General features: G+C 34.2%; 1 protein-coding gene and 2 non-coding genes across 6 annotated transcripts in view; 2 read left to right on the forward strand and 1 right to left on the reverse strand.

The window, feature by feature from the left end:
- The window catches only part of LOC129745460 (matrix metalloproteinase-2-like), a 247,357-nt gene that overhangs the window by 135,596 nt on the left and 90,559 nt on the right, over positions 1-21,202 (forward strand). The gene's annotated exons all lie outside the window — the stretch shown is intronic.
- On the reverse strand, positions 5,750-5,822 carry Trnar-ucg (transfer RNA arginine (anticodon UCG)). Its single transcript has one exon. It is a non-coding gene; the product is annotated as a tRNA-Arg (tRNA).
- Positions 6,659-6,740, forward strand: Trnas-cga (transfer RNA serine (anticodon CGA)). The gene has a single exon. It is a non-coding gene; the product is annotated as a tRNA-Ser (tRNA).

Consider the following 21,202-nt stretch of genomic DNA (forward strand, 5'->3'; position numbering starts at 1 on the left):
CTACGTCTCATTTCTCACTTCTCTTTTTAACTTCTCACGCAGTGATGTCAACCTTCCGGATTTTGGTCTGGATCTTACAGATTTTTTGGGCTTCCACCAGACATTTGTGTAGGCTTCCAGATTTCCAGACTTTTGATATTTCTTCCAGAAAATTCCCGAGTTTTGGTCTAGTAGGTGACAAAACCACAAAAATAAAAATACAAAATGTGCATGACTAAATGGTCTGAAATGGGAAGAATTCGCAATTGAAAAGTGTTTCACAGATATTTACAATGATTAATGTCTTATGTAAAACTACCGATTCTAACACAAAAGTCCAAGACATTGATAGTGTTTGCCATCAATGAATAATTAGTCTGAAACAAACATCAATTTCTTCTTTTGTCGTCCCTCGTTCCCTTCGAAATTTCTAAAAATGACGAAGGGGTGAATAAATAAAGTTTAAAATATTTTATATAAATTTCGAAAAACAAGATGGGAGTTATTTCACTTTTTCTATTCTTGATTTTATAGAATTTTTCGATGAAAAATTACTAGATTTATAGGCTTTGTGCAATGATATAGTATGCAATTTTGTTGCGATTGTTTCGTGAAATTTATAACAATTAATTTGTTTTTTCGCATTATTTTTTATCCCCCCCACTTGAGAAGTTTCAATTCCGAATGACAAAAGAAGGATTTGAAATTTGTTCAGGCCTTCTTACAAGGGCGATTTATTTCAATATCTCCCAGAATTTTTGGAAACACAGTTGGCTGTTCTCACGTCACATTTCGCCCTTCTCACGTCTTAAGTTTCATTTCTCACTTTTCACGTATCATTTCTCCCTTCTCACGTCTTACGACTCATTTTTTGTTTTTCACGTCTCATTCCTCAAGTCTTTTCTCGTCTCGTCTCATTTAACACGCCTCACACCTCTCACGTCTGACGACTCACTCTTCATTTTCATTTCTCTGATGTCACGTCTCAAGTCTTAAGCTCCATGTCCAAATCTCAAGTATCAAATCTCAGGCCTATATTTTCTTGACTCAAATCTCAGGTTTAAAGTGTGTGTGCGTGATCTTTTCAGGTCTCAAGTGTAAGGGCTCGTGTCTCAGGGATCATGTCTCAGGTCTAAGGTTTCAGTTTCATGGCTCATTTTTTTCATGGCACGATTTTTTACACAGTTTCGGGGATTAACATGGTATTGTGCGTTTTTTGTTTTACCTAACGAAGAAAATGTTGATTTTCGAAGTTTGTATACCAAGAAGCTAGAAAACAATTATTTATGAGCTCATTAAAGCATCTCTCGTTCTAAATGTAATTTTATAAATGAAAGTAATACACTTGTTGTTGAATAGATGAACCTTTAAAAAATTTCAATTATATATTTTGCCTGAGCTTCTTCGTATCAGTGCGAGGTAATCACAAAGAAATTTTAATGATACTCATTTTGCAACGTTAGGTTCGAAAAATAATATTTGAGATAAGTTTTGATTATAATTCCTATGAACTCAAAACTGATTTTGAAACACTGATATTTTTTTATTTCTGTTATATTTTTCAGAATAGTGATTCGAAAACTCTAATCATTTGAGGCCCTCAGAGCCAAAGGGGTATAAGTGACAAAATGGTCGATTTTGAGTTAATAATGCCAAACAATTCTTCATATTTCAGACTATATTTTGAGTTTTTTCGTATTTTTAGAATTTTTTGTACAGGCTGAAAGAAAAATACAAATTATCAAAAATATATGGAAAACGACAAACATCACCATTTGAAACCCTGTTTTCTCGAAATAAGCTATTATGCACTAATCCCCCATTGGCTCCAAGGGCCTCATTTGGTTTAGAATAGTAACAAATTTGCAACGAAGAGGGTAAGAATCAAATGAAAAAAATTGTGTTTTATTTCTTGAAGGGCACAATACTTAATTTTTTTTTTTAACTTTTAAATGAAAAAATATCAATTTTTGATAGCATATCGTAACAAAAATCACATTGTAAAACACATTGTGTAAAAAATTTAAAAACAGATTTTGACTGATTTGGGAGTTATGAAGTTTTTGTTAAATGTAAAGTGTTTAAAATAAAGGTTTTGATTGAATGATAAACTTCCGCGATTACTGCGAGTAATTTTGACTTCTGAGAATATGTTACATAAGTTTATTTTTTTATTTTTTTTTCAGTTCTACGGAAATACAGGGATTTGGACATATTTCAAAGAAATTATAAACCATGAAGAATCTTAGATATTTTTCAAAACAATTGGTTATTAAATTAAAATAATTTAATATCAAAAAATTTGAAACGCCTTTTTGTGTTGTCAGAAATAAAAAAGTTATATCATTTTCAATTGAATTTTACGAAAATTGTCGAATTACATTTTTTTTCGAACTAAAGCATTGTATCTCTGGAATAAGCAAATCTAGACGAAGTCTTGATTCTTCATGAAATAAAGAATTTATGTTTTATTTTTTTTTTTTTTTGATTTCATTCAGCTGCAGTTCAGTATAAATTTTTAATTTTCTTAAAGTTCGACGGGTTACCAAATCAGAGGTAATAGACAAATCCTGTCGGAATTCACGACGCCAAAATCTTTTGAAACAGTTTTAAAACCTTTGCACTAAAATAGCTGTTTTCTTGTGTAGATAGTTGATACTATTTTTAAAGAAGAATCTTAAATTAAGACTCTTAATCAATTGCAATTTAAATAATCAACTTTTTTTTTGTGAAATCTGAAACTGGATTATAACAGTTAATTTAAATTTTCATTGTGTGAATGATCTGGAAACAATTTTGACGAATGATTGGTGTCGATCTTGAAACTTAGCCAAGTTTGGAAAGAAAATTCAAAATAAGATTTTTTATATCACGTTTTTAAATTATGTTGAATGGCATTTTGATATTTGAATTTATACAAACACACACATATGAAGTTAATGATATTATTCATTCTCGTGGTTCAAAACTAATTTTTCCATGATGGCTGATAATGAGCCCAGAATCGGATTTATGAAATTGAAATCAAAATTCGGTCATTTATTCAAATTCATATATTCGCTTTTATTCAGAAATCAAAGCTTGTAACAATATTTTGAGCTTTTTTGGATTCATGAATTTCTTCCGATCTCCAAAATTTTTAGAACTAAGAAAAAACCTAATTGATTTGATTTGCTCAAAGTCCTATATGAGGTAATTTTTCATTTCTTTAAGTGAATTTTTTGAATATTTTTTTTATTTTCTCTTATTTAATTTTTGTATTTTAGCGAATTATCGTTCGATCTTCGTTTTTTCGGTTCGATACTTTGGTATGAAAAAAAATCAATTGGTTCATTTCTAATTCGATCTTTCGATCTTTTGAATTCTTTTTCACGCAGAGCCCGCTTATTTTGATCTTAATTTAATCTACCAATTGAATGTCAAAGAGTGCCGTTTGTTGGCCATTTAGTTGATTCTTTAAATTAGATTGGCTTTTTTCGAAATTTTGATTTTATTTTTTCAATAGATTAAAGCTTTCATGAGCGTTTACAAGCGTTTTTAAAATTTGTGTTTTTTTTGTCCTTTTTAAAACAAAAAGTTCTCTTTGTTTTAAAATGGAATTGATCGATCTATCAGAGGTCGATGTTCAAACTTCGAATGTTTAGGTGGATCGATGCTACATCCGTCCATCTGAATCGATCTGGGAAATATCGAACAATCCTAGTTAGGGACCATTCAAGGCGACCACTCAGTATTTCTGCAGAGCTGAATTAAAAAAAAAACTCTGTTAAAGTAATGCATCTTCTTAATTGAAATTTTCTAGTTAAGTTCAATTGTCTTTTTTATGCTTTCTGATAAGATCGAGATTTGCAATTAAAAGTGAATCAAGAAATTTTGAAATGATTTTTTTAGTTTATTCCAAAGGTAATCATTACGTCAGAAATCCTTTGTCCATGTGTTTTTCGATCTATAAATGGCTATTGATAGTTTTGTAGGTCTTAAACTTATCATCATCCTGTTTGTTCTTTTTGAAAATAGATCCTATGTTGCGCTATAGTAAGGTAGAAAAGAAAATATACAACACGTTCAAAGACGGTGTTTGCAAAAACGACATTAAATCTACGAATATGTTAAGTGACTCCAACCGTTATGTTATGCAATTTTTGGAGACAAAAAATGTAAAAATTGTTTTCTCAACGATAAAGTTATTCATAGAACTAAAGTGGTATGTAACAACATTTCTGTGATTTCTTCAGCGAAAAAAAATGGGATTTAGAGCTTTACTATTAAATAATACATAGTTAAAATGTTAAAAGAAAATTAGACTGCCAGTAGAAGTCCTACGCTTTTAAAGCGCCTATTGAAATATTGAACACCTCAATAGAAAAAATGACTTCTATTTGTTTGGGAAACATTCCGATGGAGTGGAAAATTTAGAAAATTCAAGGGTATACTGAATTGGAAATGTTCTAAATTTTCATGAAGCTCGAGCGTTTTCGTATAATTTTCAATGAGGGTTTTCCGCTTGCTCGCCATAAACTTTAATTGTAACTTGGGACCGGATTCTGCTCCCGATCCTGATATTTTATCATTGACCCTAATATTGATTCTGTATCCTGTATAATGATCCTGGATCCATATTCTGGAACCCTGATCGTAATCCTAATACTTGACTCTTGAGTCTGATCCTGGATCCTGATGGCGGAGCTTGAACCTTGATTCCCCTTCTTGATGCTGATTCTGGATCCTGATCTAAATTTTGTACGCATTATTCTTAGAAGAATTGACCGATTTTTTTCACCAATAAGTTGTTGTTGTTGTATGCTGTTGTTTTATGATTAAAGGTTTGGAAAGCATACATTCCTATGTATAAAGTTCTGACTTCTGAACAAGGGGACAAATTCCTATTTATTGCTTTTAGGAAACTTCGAAATCCTCCAATCCTATTGTATAAGTCACCACTTCCAACTGCTACCTTCAAGTGGCTGCTCTTTGGTCGTTGTATCGCAAAATGAAACAGTCATTTCCGCTGCTGTGTTAGTTTCCAAAAAAAAAAAAGAACTGCTTGTCTCCTGGTAGGTGGTCGGAAGTGGGTACTTGGCCATCATATCCTAAGTATATTTTGGTAAGGGTAAAGAAGGAGCAAACAGAGAAAAAAGAGTATAAGCGCGTGTCAGTCGTCATCAGAACATTGTCGTCATTATTGCTTCTGCTTGGTGCGGTTTGTTTTTCTTTTAGAGTTCCACGAACATGATCAATGTGGTGGAGTTCAGAAGCTCACAATAATAAACGGGAACCCTGAACGCAGGCATATTTCCTTCGAACTTCAATAATGCGAACGGGAAGATCTCCTCATATTTATCGTTTGGTATTCTTTCCGATGTTTCGGTTTGGTTTGCTTTCTTGTTTCTTTCTTCGGCGTCTCGAATAAATTATTCAAACTAATGCAATCAGTAGCAATGCAACTGTGCTCTGTCTGCATACACATTCCATGCCTGGCAAAGGATGATGGCCCGGGAAAAAGCAGAAGGATGAAAAAAGAATTTTAATTAGAAAAAATACGCCTAATGCTTTCCAGACACGAACTGTGATAAAAAGGGAGATCATGAATCAGAATGTTCGTCCTAGATATTGAACACCAATATTCGGAGTCGATGAATTTGTCCAAATTGAAAATGACGTGTTCAAAATAAAAAGGATTAAAAAGTTTGAAAGGCTGCTTTAGAAATCTAGAGTTTCTATTAAAAAAAAATTCCCATGTTTCTTTTAAACATAAAAAAATCCCGCTTTTCGACCGTGACAGGACTCGAACCTGCAATCTTCGGATCCGAAGTCCGACGCCTTCTCCATTAGGCCACACGGCCGACGTTGAAAGTTGTGCTCCAGGAGCGCACGACACTGTGTGGTGTCCTTTTTACCATAGCAGCAGGGCCACCGGCGCACATTTTCTATTTCTGTTCCAGGTGGTTGGGAATTTTTATCACGCTGGATTTGTTCGTTTGTCACATTCTACATTTGAGATGTGTTCACTTGTTTTGGTTTCAATGAAATACATTTATTTTCGAATAGGTAGGTTAATTTTCCTCAAGGATTTACGACTCCTGGTATGATGCAGCAATCAACCGTCAATCGTTAATTGCATTTGCGCTACTGATTCGAAACCCACAGGCTGAAGAGTACATTTGGTCTGGAAACGAAACAAAGAATTCAGAATCAGGGGAAAGGCTTTAGGTGTACCAAATTCATAATTTCGATTTCAGTTTTAGTTACTGGGCAGGAACTCCGTTTCAACTGTTTCCAAACCCAACCAAACGAACAACACATTGTTTGTTTAACAAGTTTCGGCTGTTCCTACATATCATTGCGAAATTGTTGATGTCATTTAACTTTCAATAATTTTTAACACCATTTTATTCAGGAATTTTATCCTGTGTCAATTTCATGAATGATTTCTATTTTTTTTTATTTGTTTATTTCAATTTTATTCCACTTGACTTCGCGTCGCTTGTTTGTCGCTTTTTTTAGGATTTTCGGGGATTGAATAGGATCAATGATTCATATCAATAAAAAGGAAATTTTTTGCCACGTGTACGATTATGTTATTGAATTGTAACGACTAGAACCCCCTGAGTGTTTGGTGTCAAGGTTTCAGCTATTGCCAAAGGGTGTGTTTCGATTTTGGCACCCCTCGGCCACGCATGCAGTCGTGGCCGAGTGGTTAAGGCGTCTGACTCGAAATCAGATTCCCTCTGGGAGCGTAGGTTCGAATCCTACCGGCTGCGCATAAAGTTTTTTTCCTCAGTTTTCATCAACAGTTGTCTTAGAAATGCTGCTGCTAAACTTTTTGTAGAGTTTAAGTTACAAAATTAAATTATTAAAATATTTTTTTTCCTTTCGCATTTAAAAGCGGTAACCATATATTCTGACTGATCAATATTTTGTTTGGGAAGGAGACGTAGAATAGGCAAAGGTTGACATTGAAAAATTCAAAAATTTGTTCTGAAAAACTGATTTTACTCTTCTTACTTCTTTGAAGAGTTTTTTTTGCTGATCACCAATAAATCCATATTCCTTTTTTGCCAACTATTCATACACTGTTGAATGGGGCTTAGTCTTCTTGGCATTGAAAAGATCAATTAAAGTTTAATTATTAGGTAAACTCACAATTCTGCTGGTTTCAAACAAGGATGTTGTGTGTTTAACGTTTTTTTAGTGAAAAAAACCGGCATTCAGCAGCTCAAAATTTATTTGAGAGTGAGAGTGGGGTTTCATGGGCCACTTTTTTTTCTTTGTTTCATAACTTCTTTATTATAAAAGATAAAAAGAAAAAAATAAATGGAAAAATTTTCTACATTTTTAATGTATCATTTGGCTTTTTTTTATTATTTTTCAAATACATTAATTTCCTGAGTTCTGAGTGTTTTAAAAAAGGATTTTTTTTCTGGATTTTGAAAAACTGTGGGGAAACGTGCGCCACCAAATCCAAATTGACAAGATAACGTGCAAAATTTATGAGTTGACCCGGAACTGAAATTTTATAGTTCATTTAGTTATTTTAAAGCAATTTCAGATGAGGAAAACACAGGTAATCCAATCTTTGCCACAGTTGACCTTTTCCAAAAAAAGGACATCAATTTTAGCGAAATTTCCATTTCTTTTTTTTTTTTGTGACCTTTTCCAGTTTTTCTCAGTTAATGTTTCACAATTTTCACTGATCCTCAATAACAGCTCTTGTTCCTTCGAATTGTGATTTGGATTTTTATTCCTCATCTTCATGATGATGTTGAAAATTTCCGGAAACGGCTGTCAAACATACCTTCAAATGATCGATGCCTTCTTAGATCTCTTAAAATAAGTTGGCTTGGTTCCAGAGAAAAAAAATCAGTCGTTTATAAAAATAAAATTTTCCCAAAAAACCTTGGAAAAAAATTAAGTTTTCAGATTTAATCGTGAAAACATGACTGTAAAATTCTGCGGAAAAAAATCATGGGAAAATTTTTAGCCAAAACGATTTTTTTTAGACTTTAGGCCCTAAAGTTTAGGGTGTGATAGTTAAAATTTTTTTTTTCATTATCTCGGAAACATGTATGTTTTAAATTCTTGTAGGGTATGTATCTATAAGGAAGGATAGTGTGTTAATTTTTTCGATTTCCACTGGAGCATTTTTCTCATATTTCAATCTGCAAGTTCTTAATAAGGGAGGAGCGGGCTATATGCGCCTATTAATTAGTAGTTTTGAAGAGTTGATCGTGTGTGACAAACGGCCTTATTAGTTTTTCCGTGTAGCGCCAAAGGGTCACACCAGGGTTGTTTTCACCTATTTTTGTTTTAAGCTATAAAATACCTCAAATTTCCACAGTATTTGATTGAAATAGACTCAAATGAGATATTCTAGTAAATATAGTCGAGTAACTTTGTCTAAGACACCGATGGGCTACAACGAAGCCTCTGGCCTGCAGTCAATTTTGACCACAAAAGTGTGGTTCCTGGCCCACTGTGGGGCGTAACTTCAAAACCAAAACAAAAACGGCCGATCATTACGGCGAAACTTGCAGGCGTAACTGGAATCGAAAACAAAAAAGGGCGAAACTCGAAAATATCTGAAATTAAGTGAAAAAGTTAGAGCCCTTGATACGAACGAACAACAAGTGAATATCTGGATTTTCTTGAAAAATTCGATTTTTTAAATAGGATTTGATTAGATTACTCTCGATATTATTTTACTCTCACTCAGCCTTGGGTGGATTTTTTTTGTGTTCCGCCCAGGCTTCCGAAAAGTAGGGGAGGAGCGGGCTATATGCGCCTATTAAGCAGAACACTGATTTAATCAAATATCACATCGAATATGTGTACAAAAACTATATACACGTGTGCAGTCATCTGTTTTCTATACATTGGAGTAATTTTTATGTTAAAGTTTTCTTCTGTTTCCAAGAAAATGATTTTATTTGAAGTGTTGTCTAAAATGCCGAACCTCAAACCGTGCGGGCTAAATGCGCCTTTTTATGTTTTGAACAAAATTTCTGGTTTTTGGGCAATATTTCCGTATAATTTCATTGAAACTGCTAGAAAGTAATAATTTGCGTACGACAAAGCTGAAGTTTTATAAAAATCTATGTATATCATAATTTTATGGAATAAAACAAAAGTTAGGGTTGCCATATTATGGAGGCAGTTCATCCATGAGAAAAACTTTATCAAATCTGTTTTAAGATCTTCAATTCTCTCTTAAGATGTTATTCAGAGCTTAGATTTGAAGGTTCAATGATAAAAAATATTTATTTATTCTATTTAACCTGTTATTTAAGGATGGAGGCATTTTACAAACATGATGGGGGCATACAAAAACACTCTATTATTCCACTATATAATCATTATTAAAACTCCACAAAAGCTGAAATATGTTTAATTTCTAAAGTTCATTTGAGTAAGAAACAAAAACCATCCTAGTTTTTGTTTTAAGCTTCTTTACGTATAATTTTTAAAAGTCGAAATATTACATCAAAATGTATCAAAACCTTGTATGATTTTTTAATTTTTTTTAAGTTTGTAAATTCTTAAAATTCTTTCTTGCCTTATGTTCTAAGCGTATCACCCTCAAATTGCATTGGTCAGATAAGCAGTATATTCAGCCGTTTCATCAAACAGCCGTAGGGTCATTTAACCCGATAGGCCCATTTAGGAAACCTTTCCCCTACAGCTTTGCTATGACAGCTTTTTTCTTGCCAAACAAACTGTCTCGGTTTTCCTTACCACTCGGTTCGCTGCTGTACCGTCGGTAACGAAACGAAATGCTTCGGCTACATCGCACACGTGCGAGAACCCAGGCTGTATCTGAACAATCGGCTCGAAGCATGCGTCGCCGAAAATGTTGTGCTTTAAGCTGTAGCGAACCCAACCGACAGTTCGGCTTTCATCCCTTCCTGCCTCCTGTTTCGAAAACAATTTCATCCAACTGTCGGCTGCAGGGTGTGACAGTTTTGGGAAGGACTGTCACGGGTGACTGTCGTGCCCATACCGTACCCATGCCCGATCGTATGCGCTGCTGCTCGGTTCGAATAGATTGAACGATGCTCTCGAGCAGCAGCATACGACCGAGGCGCAACGCGATGTGTGGTGCCGGTGCAGGTTAGGCGGAAAGGGGTGGGGAGGGTGATTGGGGTGATCACCACCCGCAGTAGCTTCAAACAAAAGGAAAATTCATACGTTCGTACGAAATTAACTCGGCCCGAGCGAATCTCGGCTACAGTCGGACGAAGTAAGTAGTACTGTCATGCGAAATTCAACGCATTGAAAACTGTTACGAAGATTTTCCCAAAACTGTCACGAAGCATAAAAAACTTTCATACCCACGAACAAACTCTCGCATAAGGTAAAACAAGCCATCGCTGTACATCGCCCGACCGCTCCTTTCAAAACTGTCGGGGAAGAAATATTCGGGAAGCTTTCATCGAGGTGCATGTGCGACATTCGCAAGAATACTGTCGTTCGCCAGTACTTTTCGGAAGCCTGGTTCCGCCTCACACTCAAGTTCGTATGAGCCGATTTTTACTCGTTGAGTTGATTTTTCGCAAGCTTGGTTTTGAGCTAACTGCTAGTTTAGCCCGTATGAAATGTTACGCTAGGGAGGACTCTAATCGGCTAAGTAATTGTCCTTTTATTAACCGTAAAGGAAGGTTATCATTTAAAAAAAAATACAAAAATATATATTTAAAAACGGTTACATTTACGGGATGAATTAGCAACAAGTTTAAAATCCTAGAAATTAAAAGCTTCCTCAACATAGTTATTCTTCCAATTATTTTCATCTTTTTTGACGTAGAATTATATCTTACGGCAATACTATTGGGGTACAAATTGAAGTTCGCGAACGGATCTCAAGTCACGAAAATAGCTTCTTTAACGGACATCTCTTCTAAGGAACATTTTGAATTGGTTTAGTGATACCAATAATAATAAAGCGCAAATACAAATTGGTGCGCAAAATACAGCAAAAACATCCGATTGAAAAACCCCCGAGCGTTGACCCAAACTGCACTAGTTCCGGTTTCATTCGGTTTTTGAGCATTCTCCCGTGCGCACAATGGTTCAAAATCAAAGAAAAGTTGGCAAAAATTAATAAAAAGCTTTTTATTGAAGATTGTATGCGGAAAGTAAAAAAAAAAGAAATTGATTTGATTCAATGTTTGTTTTTTTTTTAAATGTTCTATATAGGATTTGTGCCTCATACTCTGAAATTGAATATTTATCAATTATACATGAATATTTTGGTTAAAACAAAGTATGGACTTTGAAATTTTTCTGCATGAATATTTAAACTGATGTTTTATGGTAAATTTACCTATATATTGAAGCAATTATTGTTTGATTTTCGCTGTTTGAATACTTAAATATTCATGGTGTAATAAACGTTCATACTTTCAATCAAAGAACCGTCAAAATAGTTTAAGTCACACCAGGTAAATTTTGAAAACAGGATTAAAAAGTTGACGTAATTTGGCACCTTTACATTTTTAGATTGTCAAAATACGGAACACAGAATTTTTGACGAGAGTTCAAAGGTTGCTGTGTTTCGAGTTTTTTTTCAATTTGTAATTTCTCAAATTTTCTAAGACTTAAATTTAACTTTGCACTGGATTCGCATCGCTTATTAATTACATATTTAATCATCACTAGAATCGGTATGAACTTTCCTTTCTGGTGAATATACATATATACTCAAAATCCAATGCAAAGTTGTATTTAAGTGAAAAAAAAACTGAAAAATTGCAAATTGACAAAAATAGATTCGAAAAACAGCTACCTTTGAAAATTCGTCAAACATTCTGTTTCGTATTTTGAAATCTAAAGATGTGAAAATGTGCCAAATTATCAAATCTATTTAGACGGTTCATTGATTGATAAGAACGATTTTCACATCACTTTTTTACTTTTCTTGTGGTCATGATCTTTAAAATTAAAAAAATATATGTATATATTTTTGTGTGCAACATATAGCTTCCAACTTCAGCTTTTTTGGACACTGAAATTTTATTGAGCATTCCGTAGCCGATCTAGTCTTTTTGACTTTGAATAATCAAAAATTAAAGTGTTGTAGGTGAATTATGTCTGAGAAAGATATTTGAGTTACATTACGAATTTTCCAAAACTATAAATTTTATAAAACTTAGTTGGAAACAAGAGAGATATAGCGGTTTAAAGCGAGGAGTGTCAAATTGACACTCCAGGTCTGATTAGGATGTTTTTTTCTGGGCTTCTGGGTGCGTCCATTAAAAGGTAATGGTGCAAAATTAAAAATTTCAAGAATTCATTGAGGGTCCTCGAATTATTTTTTTTTTATTTGGATGCACCTGAACAAAGTTAATCTCTGCAGTTTATGGATTTAAAAATATTCAATTCATACATATATCTATCTGAAAAAATTGCTACATTTAGTAACGAATAACTTAAAGCCACATTCTAATCTCAGTAATGGGTATCCGAATCGATGTTTTGTGCAGTAATGCATACAGCCAACCAACAGCAGAACAAGCTCGTGCCGGTGAGCTTGATTAGTATTAATAAGTTTATGTAACTGCATATTGGAAACTAGCTGTATGTAGGTATCCCGAACCAAAAATGGCATCACCCGTAGGACAGAAAAGCCGGGCATCGCCAATTGCCGTTATGCAAAAACACCTGAGTGTAAATATCAATGTTTATCTAATCGCGCGGAGGTGTTTCGGCAACTGCAACTTTAATGTGTATTTGCCAGTGGGTAATTGGGCAAACGTGGTTTGTTTGCTATTGTTAAATATGCTGCTAAATTTAATGGATATGAAAATCGAGCAAAAAATGTCCCTCCAAAGCCTTAAAAACCGACCTGTTGAACACTTCTACACCCTGGGATGAAGTTTGCTAATTTTCCCATCCAGGGTCCGATAAGTGTTGGGTTTCGTCCTAGAAGGACTTGGATAATGTTTGCAAATGCTTGAGCCCACATAGCTATATAATATCAGAGCATATGTGGGAGATGTGATTGCAATATTTTACGGTCGATTATTTTTAGGATTTGAAGGGATGTCAACCGAGTGATATTTTATGAACCATGGCGCTAAACCATCTCCGGTTGGATATAGTTTTCCCGTTTAGATTCCAAGCAACTGAAATTCAATCTGAATTGAAAAAGTGATAATTTTCACACCTTGTTAGGGTATCTATTTCAAGAATCGATTATATCGACGAGAGTTCTCGATCGATATTTTGGTCCGAATAAGGAAAAATAACTCTCTCTTTCATTCGTTCCCAAACAACTAGAAGTCCATTCAAATCGAAAGCCATTAATCCATTAGCCTCAGCCGGAGTTTTCACGTTCTAGCTATCCCACTGTTTTTGATAGATCCTACAACAAAAACGTATAGTACCATTTGAAACTTTTTCTTTCTAACTACTGAACTTATTCCTTATCTTCCTGAACTTATAATTTAGAAAAAAAAAGTTGTTTTTGTCAATAGAACTCATTCATGATTAAGAATTTACAATGAAAAATTCAACTCTCAAGATATACAATATTTCGACTTGAATTTGTTATCTTAAATAAAGTTTTACTGATAAAACTTTAAATAACTATTTTCTTGGCAAGCAAAAATTTGATTATATCCGACTCAGGTAATCCGTGCAGCTCAATTTATTTTGAAAGCTGTAAGACCAGTAAGAGTCGATCTTTCATTTATGCCTGGCAATGAGTTCTGAATTGCTATAGACTATTTAAGTTTTTGAAGCCAATCAGAAGAGGAAACCAGGCAATTTCATAAGTCTGGGTTCAGAACTTCTCCAGGAAATATTGAAGATAGCTCTCGATTCCACTAGACCAGTTGAAACTGCTTGAAAGCATTGGTCTACTTTGAGATATATCTTCACTCGATGCATTTTATATTTTAAGAAGGTGTTAACTGATATAACAATGGTTCAAACGAAGGTGTAATGTTTGTGTCGATTTAGAAGTTTCACTTGAATGTCTCTCGGGTTTGAACCTTTTTTTTGCAAAAGCTACCAGAAGTTTCGTAACTTTTCAAAATTCACATTTTGCACACTTCAATTACTTAATGTTTAAACATTTTCATGATTTAACTAATCATACCCTTTTTGTACCTTTTTTGTACCAAACTGTTATTTTCTCATCCTATAATTATTCTCAATATATTCAATCACCTTTTTCAAACTAATATTTTCCAATAACCAATTTATTTCAGTTTCCCTATAATGCGATGGTTTGCTGTATCGTATCAATTTCTCGACAGTTGTTTAAAATGGGTTACCTTTCACACCTCGTTGAATCCGTATCGGTGGCGCTAAAGTGGGTACGGTTTATATTTATCGAAAAATTGCTCTGAAGATCGCTACTCTGGCCACCAAACTCAAAGCCCAATCGGATAGATTTGGGGATTCGATCGGAGCAGAAAACCATTTTCCCGATAGCTTTAGGCTGCGATCGAATCTTTAACGAGTGTTAAAAAAACGTCCAAACTCCCTACTAACATGCAATCGTCACATCTGAACAATCTAAGTCCAATGTGTTGTTTAGATCCTCCGAAAAATTGCAAACATTAATGGCGCTGGTTCAACTTGTGCTGGTGCCTAAACGTGTATAATTGTGCATCAGATATTATGGGACCAGAACAATTTTTTAATTTTTTTTTAATCGTTTGCAATGCAATGGTTTGTGAACATGAGTTTGAAATTGTATACTTATACATTATACATTAGCCTACATGAATAATTTCATTAAAGTTGAAAATCTCAAAAATATCACAACCAGCGAGCAGGGATAAATGAAAATTAAGAACCCCCCCCCCCCCCCCCCTTTTAATTGGTAGACTGAACGGTGGGAGGAGGGATTCCATATTATTGAAAACAGTTAGAAAATAACCGAGACTGTATCAAGCATTGTTTGGCATGTTTTGGAATGGATAGGAAGTTCTAGTATCATACATTTAAAAGAAAAAATTACATGTGTACCCAGCAAACATTTTTGTAGCTTTATTCTAATGCCTTTTTTGGTATACGTTTCATACAGGGTGATACGGTCAAAATTTGGTCAATATCAACTTGACGTATTTCTTTCAATTTTGCATTTAAAAAACCTGAACACCCCTCATTTTGAAGGTGTGTGTGTGTAGAATGTTGCTCTTATTTTGATTTTAAAATTCACTCTTCAGTTGTCAAAATGCCGTCCAAGGACGAAGAGCAGCGTATTAAAATTTTGCTCGCGCATCGCGAAAATCCGAGCTACTCGCATGCAAAGCTGGCAAAATCGCTAAAAGTTGCCAAATCCACCGTTACAAATGTAATTAAAGTGTTTGGGGAACGTTTGTCGACAGCCAGGAAGTCTGAATCGGGGGGAAATCATGTTTTCGAAGCCGCTGAGACGGCAAAGAGAGTTGCCGGTAGTTTCAAGCGAAACCCTAGCCTCTCTCTCCGAGATGCCGCAAATAAGCTGGGTGTATCGCCCACAACCGTGCATCGAGCCAAAAAACGAGCCGGACTATCGACTTACAAGAAAGTAGTGACTCCAAATCGCGATGATAAACAAAATACGCCGGCCAAAGCGCGATCCCGGAGGCTGTACACGACGATGCTGACGAAGTTTGACTGCGTGGTAATGGACGACGAAACCTACGTCAAAGCCGACTACAAGCAGCTTCCGGGACAGGAGTTTTATACGGCAAAAGGAAGGGGAAAGGTAGCAGATATTTTCAAGCACATGAAACTGTCAAAGTTCGCGAAGAAATATCTGGTTTGGCAAGCCATCTGTACCTGCGGCTTGAAAAGCAGCATTTTCATAGCTTCCGGAACTGTCAACCAAGAAATTTACGTGAAAGAGTGTTTGAATAAACGTCTGCTGCCTTTCCTGAAGAAACACGATTGTTCCGTACTGTTTTGGCCGGATTTGGCATCTTGCCATTACGGAAAAAAGGCCATGGAGTGGTACGCCGCCAACAACGTGCAGGTGGTTCCCAAGGAAAAGAGCTCCGCCCAATTGAGAAATACTGCAGCAGTTCAAGGCAAACTGGCTTTCTGCGGCGAAGAAGGTGGACAAGGTGGCTGTACAAAATCTGATGGCAAGGGTTAAGCGTCAGGCCCGGCAATTCGGATTTGGAAAAGCGGAAGCCTAACTAAATATTTTTCCTGAATTTTATAGGGGAGAGTGGGGTATCGTGGGCCATGGGGAAACGTGGGCCACTTTTAATATCTCAGATGTGTGTTGAGATAAAAATCTCAAACCAACTGTCATCGTCGTCGCTTTGCGTGAGCATATATTTCTATATGTTGTTGACTGAAATACGCATCATACGCTTCTTTTATTTATCAACCTAAAAAAAGTTAAAAAAATTTACTTACATAATTAAAAAAAACAACCGCTTATTTCATCGATGGGGAACCTAAAGTGCATAACAAAAATATGCTCATACGCGATCTTAGTTTTGTCATGATCTTTTGCGTGGAAAAGGAATTTTTGATGAAATATCAATAAGTCACACAAACGCAACCAATTTGCAAATCATAGCTTGTGGGGAATCGTGGGCCACACATCTTGAACCACCTATATTTTTATGTTTTTGTACACATTCAGAACTTAAAATACGTTTTTCCTATCTGTAAAGTTTTCTTATGCCAAATGAAGAGTTAGGAAAAATATTTTGTCCATCCTATATAAGAAATTTTGCCAAAACGTTCGCGAGCCAGGTTTTGGAATCTATTCGATCATACACAGCTCTCATTTTTATTTCATCATCTGAAATTGCTTGCAAATAACGGAATGAATAAGGAAATTAAAGTTTTGGGTCACCTCATAAACTTTGCATGGTATTTGGTCAATTTGGATTTGGTGGCCCACGATTCCCCACCATTTTTCAAAATCCAAAAAATATAGATTTTTTTCAAACAGTCCGAATTTAGGGAAAATAACTTATTAAAAATTTTGAAAAAATACATTATGATACCTTGAAAATGTAGAAAATCATACCATTTTTTATTTTCATTTTATCTTTTATAATAATGAAGTTATGGAACAACGAAAAAAAGTGGCCCATGATTCCCCACTCTCCCATACTAATTAAACTTGAAAAAGAAATTTAATTTGATTTTTCAAATAAACGATTTCACCGATTTACGCGCGTTTTCCCTTGACCAAATTTCGACCGTATCACCCTTTATACATTATAGAATGATCGTATGAAAGCTGAAAAAATAGCATTTACCTACTAAAATGGAGGCAATATACATACATAATTTTTTTCATTTTTTTTCTAGAGCAACGAAAACTACACCAATTAGCGCTATCCGACACGTTATTCAAACCTATCGGAAAAATGAAATAGAATGCCACATTTTGCTCTCCTAGCTTTAAATTTTTGCCAGCAACAATATTTTCCAGTTCTCTCATTGGTCAATAAAACTCAATTCCAATCTGATTTTTAGCTATTTGGATGCACTGCTGGTTACAGAACATGAAGATGATTTTCTCATTGGAAGCCCACGCGGGAGCAAAATCATTTCAAAATTTTCAAACATGGTGAACTTTCTAGCATATCCGATTTGAACTGACTTCAGATGACATTTTATACGATCTTCTCACTATGCAGTTGGAATTGCGATTCGAAACACCATTGTAAACGACTTAAGTTATCATTTCTGATACGATTTCATGTTTGCTGGGTAAAAATATTGTCGCAATAACTTCTGACAAACAATGTTTCTTCCAAAGTGAATAAGTACTGTAAACTGGGGGAGCTTTGATATCTGTTTTCATTCATTTTTGAAGATTTTTGATGGGTTTACTTTTTTGTCACACCTAAAAATTTTAAAATTCTTACTCAGGAAATGAGTCTAAAACATGATCGTTGATAGCAGAATATTTAAAGGTCATTAGTGGCTACAATTGAATGTTTATCACAAAAACAGATTTCATGATTCGGAGTAACTTTAATCAGCCTGGTCTTGAAGTATCCTTTTTTTTTGTCGCAAACATTGAAACTCCTCTGTTAATTTCAGTTTTCGATTCGTAGTTTAACTCTATCAGCAACGAAAATTAAAGTTAATAAAAATCCAAGATGGATATTAAAATATGTTTATTTTATCGTATGTGCTTCATCTAAAGCAGGATAAATTTCTCCCTCCCTTCCTCACTATTGGGAAGTAACATTAAAATTTCAGACTTAGAATACAAAATTAGAAAAAAAAACCAAAAAAAGTAAATTCAAATTCTATGAAGATACGGATATAAGAGTTCAAAAGTATAATTCGAACGCTGAAATTAGATTTTACTCTGAACCACAATTCAGTGTGTCAAATTGAAATAATATCTTCAAATCAATATATGAGAAACAAATTATAAACGCAATTCATATAAAAACTTGAGAAACAAAGTTTCAAATTCATAAACGCAAAAAAATCCTTTTTATGTAAAGTGTTGAAATTTTAAAAATGTGATGCGAATTTTAAATTCCATTTCAAATATCGGAAACAAAAAATTTGTCAAAAAGCTATCCTAATGGGTGATGAGATGAATTTGAAAGTTTCAACACAGATCTTGAGTTTCCAAAATTTAGAAAACCATGAAAATGAAAAAAAAACACAAGACTTAAAAATTTCAATAAATTGAATCTCCATTGGTATTTGTTTTTGTTTTTTATAGGAGTTTAACCCATTCATTGGTATTGAAAACAATTTGAATATTAACAATTGGAAAATGAAATGCTGAATTCAGGATATTTATTTCAGTAAGATTTTTTTTTTAAATAATAGTGGGAATCAATACCTAGTAGAAAACTGATCGTTAGGTACTGTTATTTATTCAAATCTCGGCAAAGCTAATAAAAAGTAATGCCAGTCGCCGTTAAAGCATTAACATTTTTTACCTGAGTGAGAAAATATTTCATATTCAAAATATAATGTTTAATTCGCCGAGAACTACTAAAATATATTCTTTATTTAATTAATAAGAGAACGAGAGATTTTCCAGATTTTTCAGGTATATGTACACGAGATTTCAAAGTAAAGTGAACAAGTAAAGCAAACTTCGGTCTTGCTGGTTGCCATAATATTGTTGAAAAAAAGGCCGTATTTTGCTGGGTTTGTACACAGGAAAGAAAAACAGAAATCTCTAGTTGGACTAATTTTTTTTTTCGAATAGTCACTTAATTCTGTCTAGATTTTTCCGGATTTTGTTTCTAAAAAAAATCCAAATCATATGCTCAGATTTTACCACGTTTTGGAAAACAAAATGATTTTGATTTGTTCAGCCTTTATAAATGCAGGAAAAATTATGCAACGCTCACTCTAGGGGCTTTCTTAGCTTATATTCGAGTGAAACAAATCCCTTAGCTGTTATATTTTACGTTTTAATTCTACATAGTTTCTATTTTCTTTGCTAGATTTCTATAGTACTTTGTATGGTTAAAGTAATGTTAATATTTTTACTCCCCCCCCCCCCCCCTTTGTCAAGGAGGCCGGGGAGACGGCCCCCTTAATATAGCCTTGCTAACAGCAAAAGTTTCTTAAGAAAACAACTGTTGACTATTTGAAACTCAGTTTATAGGCTTTCAAACGTTGAAAACAGTTATCAGATATTCAAAATTTAGACTTTAGACCTAGTTATTGATGATTAGGAAAAAAATCATGTTAATCAAAGTAACCCTTGTTTTACGGGATTATTGTCAGTCAGGTCGCACAAATGTGGCAGCCCACAGTAGTTTTTAAGCTATATTTCCCTAGTAATCATAAAAACCAACATATTTATGATTTAATTTTTATTTTTATTTATGAATAAACAAATCATTGCATCTGTTTCACTTTTAAGGTAGTTATAGAAAGAAAATTGCCCAGGAATGTAGCCCCAAGTAACATTTAAAATTTTATAACAGGCTACAAGATAAAGTTTTCGTTTTATAAGTGGCTTGAGGAGTCTAATTAAACTACCGGTGTTATTTGGGTAACACATTTTAAATGAAAATTATGTTGGGGAAGGGATTGAAATGTTGATCTGATAACGTTAATTTACGATATTCTAGATAGTTTCAAGCTTCGTTTTAAGTTTATCTGCAGCAGCTAAAGTTTATTTTCGTAGATTTCAGGGTCAAGTTTTAAAAGTATTTTTTTGTTGGCAACACTGTAGAATTGCAAGTTTTAGGAATTATGTTCGTCAAGTTATGCCGTGAGACGGAGATTTTGATAGCAGATCATCGTTGTCACATATAAATTTGTACTTTCAATCGACAAAGTTTTTTTTTTAATCTGTACCGCTTGGACAAGAATCTGTTCCAACAACGTTGAAAATCTTGGTACCTAACAGAAGTTCAAGAACTGCACAGTAGGGAAAAAAGTATATTTATCCGCGAAGAATATCTTCCCTCCTAGACGAATCAAATCTATAAAAAAATATAGTTTCCCTTAGTGAAAATGTTTGGAAAATCGATCGGACATAGCTTGAGACGCCGCACGAACTTACGAACGGGGATATAATTCCTTTTGAACATCTAATTCCCCTATTTTATGTAAACAATCCAGAAAAAACACTGTTTAGACTTTAAAATTTTGAACAAGAATCTTGGGTGATTATTTCCGAGGAATTGATTGAAGACTGTTTGAGCTACTAAACATTTCGGAAAATGGTTTAAGGGTGATTTTACCCTCGATTCCTTCATATTTTTCAAAAATTTTTGATAAAAAGTAAGTTCGAATCTGAACATAAAAGTTTTGAACCAAATGGCGCCTATTTTATGTGATTTTTTCAAGGAATCGAATAAAGGCTATTTGAGCCACCGCACGCATCGGAAAATGGAGTTATGGCCGTTTTACCCTTAATGCTACTGCATTTTTAATATAGTTCAGAAAAAGCATGTTCGGACTTAAAAATTTTGAACCAAATGAAGCTTATCTTATGTAATTTTCTCCGAGAAATCGAATTTCCTCGTATGTATACCTTTGTTACCTTTATATGACTTTTAGCTTAAAGTTGAAACATTTTCCAAAAACTGCACTATAAATTCAAACCCGATCATCTTAGGGTGGGGTGGACCAAAGCTCGAAATTCAAGTTGCACTTGAATCCTTATTTCATGCTTATAAGAACGCATTTGTTGAAATTTGTGCAAAAAAAAATTGCAATGTACTTAAAACATATAAAATAGCTACTTATTTAAGTTAGCGTCCAAAAGTTTGGGATCACCCCGCAAAAGTTTGGGATCAGTCTTCTAAAACATGCA

Source organism: Uranotaenia lowii, chromosome 2, assembly GCF_029784155.1.
Source record: "Uranotaenia lowii strain MFRU-FL chromosome 2, ASM2978415v1, whole genome shotgun sequence".
In the NCBI taxonomy this organism is placed as follows: Eukaryota; Metazoa; Arthropoda; class Insecta; order Diptera; family Culicidae; genus Uranotaenia; species Uranotaenia lowii.